Raw genomic sequence first — 13,830 nt, 5'->3', positions numbered from 1 at the left:
GAATTTCTGTTTGTTTAGTAAAACGAAACAAACATTGCCTAAGAGCAAACACACTCTCTTTACAAAAGCATTTGTATTTCTGTGTGTCTCTATTCTTTCAACAGGTAAGTCCCACAGATTCTTCCAACACTGCATCATCCGTATTAACAACATTCCTAGCAGGGACGAGAACATTGGGTTGCCCTGAGGTTCAAGGCTCAGACTGTCACCACTTGCCAAGAGCAACTTCCAGCATGTATAAAATACAGATGTGAAACACCAACATTATTTATCATTATGGACTGAAGTTTACTTTTTATTTTCAAAAGAATCCAAATACCCATTTCTAGCTTGTTTTTCCAACAGCTCTCCCAACAAGCATAAGACTTATTGACCATCAGCAAGAGCTCTTCTCTAGTGGCTGTCTGTAACCAACCATCAGACTAAGCCCCCCCTGGACCCTGAGGAATGATGCTGCTTACATGATTGCAGCTGCAGAGCTCTGGGACTCCTGAGAAATCACAGAGACTAAGACCCCTCAAGGATGGGACATTCAGACAGAGCATTCCCAATTAGATAAATCAAGCCAAGAACTCCAGGAGAAAACAGAGTAGTAGAGTGCAGGGATATAAAGACAAACTATGTGTTGCACAGCTGTAGGAAAATGTCACCGGGGCAAGTTACTCTGCAGACACCTCCTGCAGGGTTTCTTCCTTCAAAAGAAGGAGCCTTCCTGCTTCTTGCCATAAGCAGAAGTAGGAGGACACAAGAGTAGCAAGGGCCCTGCTCCAGGAGCACCTGTACCAGTGGAGCTTAGTTAATGCCCCTTCACCAGAGACCGGTCATTGCCCCTGCCACCATAGGAGTATTTGGGGACTGACCCCGCACCTTTGCAGATGCTTCTTAGAAGATCACAACCACATTATGCATCTTGGAGAAGCACAAGAGCACTAGTCAGAAAACAAGCCTGACAACAGGTGCCTGCAGCCCACCAGCAGCATAACAAGCATCCCATATCTGCAGGGAACATCATCAGGCTGCTATCAGGATCCCCTGCCTCTTATTTAAAATATTAGATGCCTTCCACAGACACCACAAACTAAAGACTTCACTGCCAAATCCCAAACACCAGATACCCTCAAAACCAACTCTAAGGCAGTATGTCTGTCAGCCTAATAGAGTAGCAGCTAAATAACAAATCGATCTATTTAACGTGCCTCTCACTGATTACAGCAAAGCAAGTTGTTATTTGAGTAACTCATTGCTCTCGTTGGATTACAGCTCAAGGCCTGGTCCTACAGTCACTGCATCCTCCAAATCCCCTTTGGCTTCCCCGGCTGGCCCCACAGGCACAATGTCACGTCCAGAAAAAAGTAGCAGAATAAAGGTCTGCAAAGGCATGTGGCGCAGAGCAACTACTCTACCCCACCTTCGATATTGCTGCTCCTGACAGCGAGTGAGTGTTTACAGGATCAGACCTTAAATCTGAAGACTTAAAGTGACCAGTGTACCTGACAGAGAAGAATTTAAGCACTCTTAACTTCGTGCACATCACAACAGCAGCTTTGTTCTGTTTGGAAAAGAACAGAAGATGATTTAGAGAGCAAGGACAGCACACAACTAGAGCCAAGGAAAAGGCACTTGGGCATTGCCATGTTACAGATACAATATAGCGCTATAAAAGTCTCTGCCAAAGCATTGGATTAAACAAGAATAAACTGCAAGAATGACACAACTCATTTCAAAGGATTGAGACAACTCTAAGTCAATCCCATGCTATCACCATTGCTTACTAAGGAAGATAATCAGTTACTGCGCACATTGATTTTTGGCAAACAAAATAGATTTAAAAAAAGAAAAAGACTCCAATGCTCCAATATATCCTTGACTAGTTATCCAAACAAAATGAACTATGAGCAGAAGCACTTAAAACCAAGTCGGTTGAATTACTCACTCAAATCTAACTGCTAGAAAACTTTATTTGGAAATGGTGGAGCTCATAGAGCTGTGCAGGGAGGCTGCTCTACAGCCAAGTGCTCTGCAAGAAACCCCACGGAGCAGGACGTTACCCCAAAGCGAAGGGCTCACCTCAGAGCATGGGCTGTCCACACCGGCAAGGAGAGATGTGTTTCGCATCATCCTTTGGGTCTCCATGCTGTTTTCATTAAATCACTCTGCAGCCACAGGGGGGAGGAATGCTTTCCACACAGTGGGGCCCACCTTTGCAAGTTGATGCTCTGTAGAAGGAAGCCACGTGCATTTTAGGGTGAACCCATGCAGAATTACTTCCACACACCCCTTGGGTGAGTTTGGCTGTCCTCCTGGTTTCCACATGCCAGGCTAGGACTGGAGGTGGTGTACCCCACACGTGGTGTCCCAGGCCAGGCTGACAGGGGTATCAACCACCCCTATGTGAGGGGACAGGGCTACCCCACTCACCTGTCCTCTGGGGGACACCACAGCCACACAGACCCACAGCAGCTCCCCACGCCAACAGGGATGACCTCCCCACCCAAGCCCTTCAGAGCCCTCCTGCCCTCTTCTCCCAGCATGCAGTGCTGATACCTCAGGGCTGATACCTCAGCACTTCCCCTCAGCTGCCCCCACTCCCTCTTCAGCTCCAGGTAAGGGCAATTACCACTCCCCCTCATTAACCCTCTCCAGACAGACATCCTTTCTCACAAACAACATTGCCCCTTCATCCAAAACAGCCAGGAAGGGCTCTTTTTTCCTGCCAGCATTACAGCCTGGGGATGCAGCCATTTTAGGGCAAGGTACCATCACAAACCTCTCACCTCCCCATCCACACCAGCTCCCCAGGGTCACTGCCCCATTATTTGCCTAATTGACAGACTTTGTCTGTATAAACACAACCACCTCCTCCCACCAGCCTCCAAGAGTGGGAAACCTTCCTGGCAGAGGCAGCCACGCATGCTGGGTGCTCCCATGCTGCTTCTGCGCTGCCTATTTGACTGTCCATGACTCCACAGAGAAGCCAGAGCTGTGCCCTGTTTTGGACTGGTTGTTTTCCCACTGGCATATAAAGCACCCATGGCCCACACAGAACTCATGGACAAAAAGCTGAAAGGAGAAGAGTCGTGTTGGAAAGCTGATCCCTCAAGGCCCTGGTGATGGCTCACTGCTCAAGCCATCCTCTGACTTCTCCAAAGGCTGTTTTTAGCCCCAGATGGACAGACACACAGCACCCTGCACTGAGGCATTTCAAGAGATCCAAGAGAAAAGGAGGGGTGGAAAAAAAAAGAAAAACAAGGAGATACAGCAGTCTCCACCCCCCTGCGCCATCCCACCATTTTGTGGCCGTGGGGAATAACTTGTGGCCAAATTGAACCTTGTCTTGCAGGCAGCTGGGGCTCACCTGTGACCAGCTAATTACCTTGCAGGCCATTAGCAAAAAGTCTCCAGGCAGGTGAAGTAATGGAAAAGCTGAAACATTTCAGAGTCATTCCTCTCAGGGAGTAAGTAAGGGTGGGGCTGTGGGGGTTTTTATAACCGTGTGGTTAAAACATCAGTGATGTAAACCCTTTTTCCACAGAGTTTAAACACATACCGTGCTGCTTTCCAAGTTGATGCAAACGAGAGCATTGCAACCTGTCAGCCACGTACCCCAGGGGTGCTGCAATCCTCGGCGGGGAGCAGCCGGGCTGCCAAGTGCACCTCTGCAAAAAACAGGCATCAGTCAGCTCTCTGTCTTTGCATCCACTGTTACTCTTCCTATCAGCGTGGTTTGGAAATCATATACATGCATGGGAGTGAGGGGTTAAGTTGCTGCTGAGGGGCATCAATGGATTCGTCTTCATCAGTGGTTGTGCAAACCAGCAAAGGACGACGTAGGAAGTTCTGAATTTAGTGGGCAAAACGGTAAGACACAAAAAAAGGGTTGTGGTTGTGTTGCGTGACATGCATGAAACTACTCAGCTTTCCACCATTTAGTCTCAACATATGTCTGCAGCATAGCCCTACAATACCATCAGTAAACCTGGATCAATAGATCAAAAGAGATTTTCAAAAAATGGACAATCACCTGCTGAAAGATCACTATCAAATAAGCCTGTGAGTAATTACAGTGACTGCGTTATTCAAGGCATCACCACTACTCAGATTTTCCTGAGCGACACCAGAATCTGCACATTGAGAGAGGATCTAGCTAGAGATTGTTACCACCTTTAAAAAGCAACTGCAGGGATGGCTCAGCTATCACATTAAGAGGAGCAGCCGTGTCAGCCCGCTTGGCGTCCTTTGGCAGAGGCCAAAATGCTTCTCCCAGTACAAGTTGCTCTTCTCGTGCATGGAAAATTACAAAGGTGACTCCCATTTATAAAAGATGATGTACCAGGGCCCCACAAAAATGGACCCATCTGTTGACTCTCCGGCTCCAGCAAGGATACGTTTTGAAAAGGCAACAGAAATGAAGGTTTCCAACCGTCTTTCCAGCAACGATATAAGCTTTCAAGGAATGTTGGCAGCAGTCACAGCTATTTATCTGCAGCCTGCAGGGGGCTATTCAAACACGCCAGGTTTTCTGCCAAGGGTAGGGCTTGAGGTTTTCTGCTCCATGGTCATTTGAACCTCAGCATTTCTGTCCACATTCATGCGCTGGGTCCTGGTGTCATTTCCGCTGCCTGCTGGATCACAGGCAGGGATGTGGGAGCAGCAGGCAGCTTGCGGCCACGGGCATCGCTCCACCTGGGCGCACACCCTGCGAGCGTGCACACCTCTGCCTCTCCATCCCCACACACCAGCCTCATCTCGTCTTGTAGTTTGTGTAAACCCTGCCTAATCCTGGGCAGAGCCCACAAACTGAAGCATGGGGAATAGTCTGGGCAAACAAATAACGTTGCTCCTGTGGAACTGCTATGACTAAAATTTTTCAGCCGCTGTCTGCTGAAATCAAGTAAGTTTCCATTGACTTCGACAACTGCTGGGTCACAATTTGCTTAAGTGTTTCCAGACTTTGGCCCTTCCAGCAAACACCTTGGCCAGCCATTCAACAATAACAGAAATCCATCAAATATTGCAGTATTTGCATAAGCAAAACAGATAAAATTTGACATGAGGTTTGGTTCTTGGTCTTTATCTTTTGGTCAGCTTGGTCTTTATCAATTATCAGTTACTGGGTGGATACATATCCAGAGAGATTTAACAAAGGATTCTAATAGCAATGAGGTAAAGTGATAGCAATATAATATAAGGTTTTAACAGAGCAAAGGGATTTGTGATGGTATGTGTAATGCACACCTAAAACATGTTTATCTTTATCTTACTATACATAATTACCCTAACAGTGGTCTTTTTCCTTGGTGTCAGGCTCACCAGGAGTTTCATGTTCCAGATTTGAAAAGATGGCTTCCAGGCGTCAGACTGAAATTAGGCTCCTTTATTGATTTTAGCTTTAGATTTTAGTCTCAGAAAAAAATTAATTCAAGGTACCCACAGGCTAACATAAGTAAAATAAGTGTTTTATAGCAGAGGAAGTTTTCAAAGCATGACAAATTTCATTTTGCTTGAGTCTGCAGCTAAAATCAAATCAATTAGAAAGCTGAGGACCATGAAGAAACACATACAACTGGATTAGATCATTGCAACGAACATGAGAAGTGATAGGCACAGCATGGGCTGGGATTTGCAGCATTTGCCTACAGCTCAGGGGACCAAAATTAAATTCTTCATCCTGGTACAAACTTCTTGCTTGACTTCGGCTGAGTCATGTAACATCAGTCCCTCAGGCACTACCTGCCTGGCTCCAGGGCTGCTGGCTACGCTATGGACCTACTCCAGAAAGGAGCAGTTGTGCTCGGTGCCTGCAGTCCCTTGCTTAGGTAGTTTGCGGCTGCCTTTGTCCTGTCTACATCGCCAGGCTGGGTTTCTGTGTGTACAAAAGACATAGTAGCACTTTTTGCTTCCAACATTTCCTGGGGAGGCATGTTATCAGAGACATGTGAGCTGCTTGGCTTCTGTTTAAAATGCAGGCTTTGCTACAACAGACAGGTAGAAAGAGGTCAAGCTTTCAGACATAAAAGCACCCTGTGGAGAAGATTCAGGTTCAAAAAGCAGAGCCGGAGACATGGCATCACTGGAGGATCTCACACAAACCTCCTCTGCTGCCACAGCCTCTTCCAGTCCGCTCCGCTCAGACGTGGGACGGGACACAAGAGTCACACGCCAGCCGTCTCCTCCACCCACTGTCAGTGTGTCCACATCTCTCTGAATGCAAAGCCTCAAGCTGGGGAGTCTTAATAAATGTTCTGCTGGCTCTTCACATAGTGATTTTGTGTGACTCACAATTAACACCAGTGAAAGTCTTACTTAGTAAGATAGTTAATGGCAGCTGAAGCTATGCAGAGGCTTAAATTTGGTGTGCTCCAAGGTACCAACTTAAACTACCCATGTGGTGCCCATGGCTACACCAGGGGCAAAGTGTAGAAAGAAGCCGCTTGTCCAAGGACATGGATGTGATCTGTCCCAGGGGCTGGAGCCGAACTCCAGCCCAGCTCACCAGACCCAAGTGCCTCCAGCCAAATCAGAGTCAAGTCTTTTTTTTGTATATAAATGCACTAGGAATCATACTTACTATGCAGGCCTATGCTGATGATATCACAGAGAAGCCAGGTCACACCTTTCTGCTTTTTCTGCTTGTTCCTTGTGTCCGACAGCACTGGCTATATGAGCATTTTTACTTTCTCTGTCAGATCGATTTTCCCTTTGCTAAAAAAGCTTGTATTAAATTTACAAGACTATTTATGGAAGGCTTAGTCACAAATAAGGTGGGGTTTTTTTATTCCCTATGCCAAACAATTTTTTTATTCCCCATGTCAAACAAATCAAGTGAACAGTATCCCCTTAAACTATATGCTTCATGTTAGCTTCATAGTTAGGCAAAAAGTAAATCTGTGTGTGCTTTTCAAAGGCTTTGTTTCACAAACAACAAAAAAAAGGAATAGTCATGGGAAAATTACAAACCATTTGGCACTAAGGAAATTATGAATGCAATTTCCTGAGCTCAGTGTGCTGAACAAGCTGCAGTAAATAGCTGTCAGGCAGCTTTCTCCACCAAAAGATTTTAGACATGATACCGGGTCTGAAGGAGATTTGTCTGTGCTGGACTTTTGCTCTCCTTCCAGTTTAGATGGGATTTTTCAACTGATTTAGTTCAGCTGGCACAAAGGGAGCATGGGTGTGTTTTCTTTGGTTTAAACCAAGTTTTCTGGTAATCATCTCTTATGCAAAAATGAGAGAGGTCACTTCTTTGCTGAATTCTGCTGAAGAAAAGTGATTTAAAGATGGTTTGAAGTCAAAGCTGAAAGAGACCCAAGAGAAAGATCTCAGATATATGCATGGATATAGAGAAGCTGTCTTCCTGCCACTTCCAAACTGAAAGAAATACCTTCAGTAAAAAGAGATTGTGATTTTTTTCCCCTCAGCAGCTCAAGCGAGAGTTGGGAACAGAAGAAGGAACTGAACCAACGGCAGGGAAAAATATTTGATATTAAAGACTCTGGATCTGAGGAAGAACATGAGAGTTATGCGGAGACTGTTTAGATTTTGATGAACAAGCCTCTCAGGAGGCCGACACACTACAGCGAGGGGTGACAGAGCCATCCCCCAAGAGGAAAAGGGCTCTGGGTGCTGTGCATTCACTTCCCACTTCCCTCACGCACACCTGAGCTGGTCAGTGAAAAACGCTGCTAGACCGACTTTTGGGGCTCATCAGTGCCTCGTGTCACCCTTCCCAGAGCTGCTGGCTGGGTTGCAGGTGCTGGGTGGGTGCAGTGGGTGCTGCCGTGATGTGGCACCGCAGCCAGAACCAGCTCTCGCTGCTGAAACGAGTTGGCCGGTGCCCTGGGTGCTGCCAGGCTGGCCCCGCTGCCTCGGAGAAGTGCCCAGCAATGCCCCTGGCTCGCTTCAGAGATGTTTCTGCCCCTTGAGCAACCCTGCAAGTGTCCTTGGCAACTCAGAGCCACAAACATCAAGTGGTAGGAGCCAAGAGGGACCGGCCAAACATGAAACCTGGTAACTGGGCTATAAATATTTACACGCTGCGCCTTGGCTTTACTCATTCTGCTGCATCAGAAGCACGGCCAGCCACAGAAGTCCAGGTATTAACTGTCCTGCTTGTTGTGGTCCAGGACTTTCAGCTGGACCATAATCCCTACTGTCTCAGTGTCCTGGGTCAGATCCACTCCCAGGGAGGCCAACGGATGCTCCTCTTCCCAGCCCGAGGTGCCAATGCATCCTGCTCTGATTTTGGTGTATCTGCAGCATTAGATTTGCCCACCACTCCCCAGATCAGCGAAGCCTTGTAGCCCAGCCAGCTCTGTACTGCTGCGAACACAGCTGCTCCAATGCCATCTGGGTACGACTGCCTGAGCCCCACCTGGGCTCTCCTCCTTAGGGCAATGAAATTCAGTCTTGTGAGCATTGCTGAGGCCCGATGCTGGCTATGGAATCTCAAATTAAATATCTGTAAAGCCAGGATGATCCATTTTTTCCAGGGAATTTTTTACTCAACCCCTACACCCTTGTCACGAGTGCCATCAGTCTATTATCAGCTCTGTCATCGGAGCACAGACAGATTCCAGCTGAAGCAACAAGTCGCTGATGGGAGCTGCGTTTAGGCATGTAACTGTGCCAAACAGCGCTGGCTTCTCTTTAGCAGGACAATAGCATTCAGCCCTTTAAGGCATCTGAACCAGAGCTAAAGCATTTTATCGACAGCAAATATCTCAGCAACAAAGCTCCAGCTGGTGAACCAGCCCATGCAGAGCAGAAACGAAGCCACGAGGGAAATTCATTTGCCTTTTGTAACAATTTGGGCATTCTCATGTGAGCAGTGGACACAGCTCTGAAGTCCTAGGGTGGAAAACATAACCCGGACATACCCTGTGCATTTGCAGCGTTGTATCACTTGACCTGCCTCATCAGAGGAATCTTTGATTTTGCACCTTGAAAAATGGACACCAATGCAAATAGTGACCTCAGACCACTCAACCAGACATAGTTTAGCTAAATAGCTTTAGGGTGTTCGCTTCTATTCCAAAGCTAAAAAATATGGCAGAGTATCTGGTGAAGGGAAGAAGTTTGTATTAAATCTGGCCCTTCTGTCACTGAGATCCAGAGGCATTTCCAATTCTCTCTTATTACAGATCTCAAAAGCTTCAGAGGCTGGGAGAATTTACACCACAGATCCAAAAGCACCAGTGATTAATATTAACTGCCTGGGAAAAGGGAAAAGCAAGCAATGCTGCATCTGTTGTTCCCCTTTCTCTTGTACCTCTGGGAGTTTTAGGAGCGAGCCATATCACAGAAGAGCAGATTTAGCCTTCCATCATCAAAGGGTGCAGAGGAGATGCTTCAAGGCACTGCAGAGAATGAGGATGCTGTGGGAGACATACTGCTCTTAGCTGTCTTTAGGATTATACCCATGGAGCTGCTAAGCAGAAAAGGTACATTTTGGTACAGGCCAGCGCCACAGGAGGGGCAAGGGAGAAGCCATAGATGGGATGCAGGTGCAGAACATGCCTACTGTGGTCCCCCTCTAATGTTCTGCGATTAGCCCATCCTAAATCAGGCAAAGGGACTGCAGCTATCATGGGGGAGAGGAGGAGGTCTGCGGGTTGCAGGACATTTACTGCTACCAACACTGAACGGGACAATAGCTCCTCTTGCTGCATTTGGAGAATGAACAGAGCAGGAGCTAGGCATGGGCTGTGGACACCAGGCCACAGAAACAGGGAGGAGGAGGAGGGGGAAGATGTCCCTGGTAGAAGGATCGGGAAGAATTCACTATACAGAAGTCCCTTACAAACAAAAAGGGCTCAGGGGTAGCTGCCAGGTACCTGCAGCTCTTGGCTGTAGTTTAGCATTGCTTATAGGAGGAGGAAGGGCAAGGGAAAATATTTCTGCTGCTGTCTCAGCCTAGGCATATTTACATTGTGAAATGCTTTGATGCTTGGCTGGTCGGTATTTTCCTATTCACAAAGCATCCTTTGCACTGTGGTGCCTTCCCAGCTCAGCATAGTGCCCATGTGGGTATGCTAGAATAACTAACCTTGCTGCTGCAGATGGAAGGCTGACATGCTGCATAAAACTGACAGCTTTAATTTATACACTTTTTATCTTTGTCCGCATTCCTGGGAGCTTATGCATACAGGAAAGGGAGCAATGTTCACACATATCCGTAAAAGTAGCTATGACCACACTATTCTGCGAAACACGCAGGGTTAGGAGATTGCAACCATATATGGACTCATTAGAGCTGCAGCATCACTGGCACCCCTCGGAGGAGGACAGCTAGTGGAATTTCCTATGAAAGGCCAGTTAACAAAGATCAAATCCTTTTGTATATACGCATGTCTAAATATTGGACAACAAATTCAAGGCTCTGCTACCCCAGAGTCCTGAACTTTATAGAGTCTCCTGCAGTCATTAAGGGATCTTGTAGCCTCTGACCCAGGCTCTAAGTGCCCAGCATGGACTGTAAGGACAGGAGTAAGGAAAAGCACCGAGATGGCCTGTGTGAGGGCTGCATGTCCCAAAGTAACACGCTCCAGAGCCCCTGGTTCCCAAACTCCATTCTGAGAACAGACCTTTGCACACCTTTGGTATCATCCTGCAATGCCAAGCAGTGACAGGCTTGAATTCTGCTTTCCCCAGCTTTGGGCTCTCCGGTCACAGCCTCACCCCTCACATCTCACCTCTGCAGCAGCCAACCCACCAAGACTTTGCCTTGCTTGTTATCAGGCCTGTTCCAGGGTCAGGAGCCTTCAGGGGCATCAGACCCACTGCACTGCTGTGCTGCTCTCCCTTAAGCCAAATTATAATGGTAGAGAGATCAGAGTACCGGCAGCCAGGCTGTCCCCAGTGCTGTTCCTGCCAGCAAGGTGCAAAGCAGCTTCTGATGTTAACATGGTTGAAGGCACCAGGTGAGTTGTAAATGCCTTTATATTAAGTGACACCCACATCGCTCCCAGCTCAGCAGAGAGCAGAGGAGATGGAACGCAGCGGGCACATGCAGTGTTTGCACTGGGCGGCGTTGCTACATCTGCACTGGACACAGAGAGTACACAAATACTCCCATGGCCTCTGGGTTCTCTCATCGGCTTGGCATGACATTTTGTTATGATTGTCAGCAAGGACACCATTTCTTCATTTCCCTTCTACTTGCCAATCACAGACACATGTGGCCAAAAGATTTTTTGCAATTTAGTGTTATAAGAATACATTTGGGCCCACTAGTATCCGAGAGGCACTTCCACCCCCACCTCCTCTCCTCATCTTGCCAAGATATTTCCTCCAGAATCCTCCCTGCATCTGGTGACAAACACTGTTTTGGGGCTGTGACGAGCAGGAGCCAAGCAGAGAGAAAAGTCCTCTTGCAACAGTGCAAACAGCCATCATGACCACAAACTGGCTGCAGATGACAGCAACTTTGAGTGCTAGGGATGGCTTAAAGCCCAGGTGATGTCCTACCTGTGAGAGCTGGGGAGCCTGGAAGGAGAAGCACCATGGAGGAAGGTGCCCTTGCAGGCTCAGTGCTGTGTGTGGGGTTTGAACCAGCTCTGATACTTGTCAGCAGCTCCAGCAAGGGCTGCATCTCATCTCTGAGCGGCTAAAACTGATCCTGCAACCAGCTTGTGACCACTAGCATTAAACTCCTGATTCTAAAAGCCTAAGAGGAGGAAAAAAAAAAAAGTCAACAAGCAGCTGGCCTTAAAGAGGAAAGCAAGATGCAGGGTAGTTGTACTACTACAACTGAGCACAAGGTTACCTCAACTGCCTCCAGAATCCTGGGTGTTGATGCCTACCCACAGGTACCCCGCTGAGACAGCCAGATCCATGCTGTGTTAGCAAATTCCTCCCTTTCTTCAGTGCAAAGGCAGCAACGAGGCCACCACTAAGCCAAGCACCTCCTTTGAGAAGGTGGTGGCTTCTGCAAAGGGGCTCAGGGTGTAAGAGCCGTCAGTGTTGCAGTGGGGCCTCTTCTCCTTTCTGCAGATAAAGACTTGAGCTGGATGGTTTATAAGGTACGGCAAACATGGCAGGGGATGGAGAGGGTCTCCTGAGCAGGGGTGGGCTGGCAGCCTCTGTGCTGCCTGGACCTGCAGGGACAGGGTGGTGATGGACAACTACTGTCCTTTCCAATATTGCCATCTAGAGGACCCAGCAAGGACAAGAGCTCCTTGCAGGCCACAATGAGATAAAGAAGAAGAATCAAAAGCTTGCTTCTTTTTAATTTTACCTCACATAAATGCTTCCCCAGCATGACATGGAGATGGAGAGCCAAGTGCGCAGGACTGTCTGTGCCTTGGGCATGAGAATACAGAATTGCTCTAAAAACAGCCCTGTGATTTTTTCGAGGCTGTAGATACCCAGCGCTGGCCCATTTCCCAGCGCTTTACTGATCCCCACATGAACATGGCCAGGTGGTACGATAGCTGACTGAAAGCTGTCCCTCACCAGCTCACATTGAACTGAACTAATAAAACGGGGACTATTCAGCAAGTGGCGGCTCTACGCACCTACCTGTGGTGTAAGTCCCCCTCCCCAGACTATGCAGGGATCTGCCTCGTCCCTTCTTCCAGTGCCTCTGAACAGCACCTATCCAAAATCTTTTTGCATGGCTGAAACAACATGCCAGTTCACGGTACAGCGAGCCTGTCCCAGAGGATGCCTGCCTGCATCCACGTGCATTGGGGAGGGTGGATACACGCCAGCTGGTCCTGGCTACGTTTTGGGCACTGGAGATAGCCCTCACCAATGGCGAGCCCAAGGGCCTGAATCATACCATATTTCAACAAAACAATTCATTTGTAAGGGGTGTACTGTACTTCTTTTGAGGGTTTGCGACGGTAAAGAGCTGCCAAAAGGCATTTGTTCAATTGCTAAACTACGTCCTTGTTTGTTTTAGTTACGTGCCCGAGTACGACCCAAGCCTGGGCTGGATAGCATGCATACAGCGGGATTAGTGGTGTTTATTCTGATTGTCAGGATTTTGAGGTGCAAGAGCGCATGGTGGAATTAGCATCATTTCATAGTAAGAAAATAAAGACACTTGTCTCCTGGCCCGCTCCTGTACTCGCACAGTACTTTTGTGAGCGGTGGTCAATCCTTTGGCAAAGCCCAGCGTGAGAGCTCAGGCCTCGCCACCCCACGCGAGGACCGCAGTCCCTTCGGAAAGCAGAACAGACATCCCCTCAACTAGCCGCTGCTATGGATGGGAGACAAGCGTGTTTAACTAGGTTTCAGGGGCTAGCCTCCCGCAGCGATACAGAGCTACGAAGAATGTACTTTTAATACCTTTTGAAAGGTGAAGGTTGTCCTTTGTGAATCAAAACTCTCAAAAACAGATTCCTGAAGTTTCCAAGATGCCCTCTATATTGAAGGATTGTAAAGCATTTGAACAACAAACTTCTTCAGCTGCTCCGACAGCACATAGCACCAAAAAAATGGTACAGACCGGAGATGGAGGGCAGAATCGCTTCCAAAGGACGGCAGAGCAGCTGGCACGAGCCCAACTGCAAATTCAACAAAAACACGGGACACAAAAGCCCAGGAAAGCTCAGGAGCCTCAATTTTGCAAACACCCCATAGTGATGCCTCTTGCGCAGGTCCACCCACCACCCCAGGACCTGTGTGAGTGAGCAGCACTACCCCAGCTGGGTTTTGCTATTCATGGAGGAGCCCGGGAGCTGCAGGGGCTTTTAGCAGACATCAGCATCTCTCCGCTCCCCAATGCCTGTTCCTGCAAGGGAGGATGGCCCCTCCAGCCCACGGGGTTCAGCATCTGCATCCATGGCTGCTGCCTTACCCGTTGGCCAAAGGCCGTGAACAAAC

This window comes from Mycteria americana, chromosome 10 (genome assembly GCF_035582795.1).
Source record: "Mycteria americana isolate JAX WOST 10 ecotype Jacksonville Zoo and Gardens chromosome 10, USCA_MyAme_1.0, whole genome shotgun sequence".
Taxonomy (NCBI): domain Eukaryota; kingdom Metazoa; phylum Chordata; class Aves; order Ciconiiformes; family Ciconiidae; genus Mycteria; species Mycteria americana.
Note: the sequence above shows the minus strand (reverse complement) of the source record.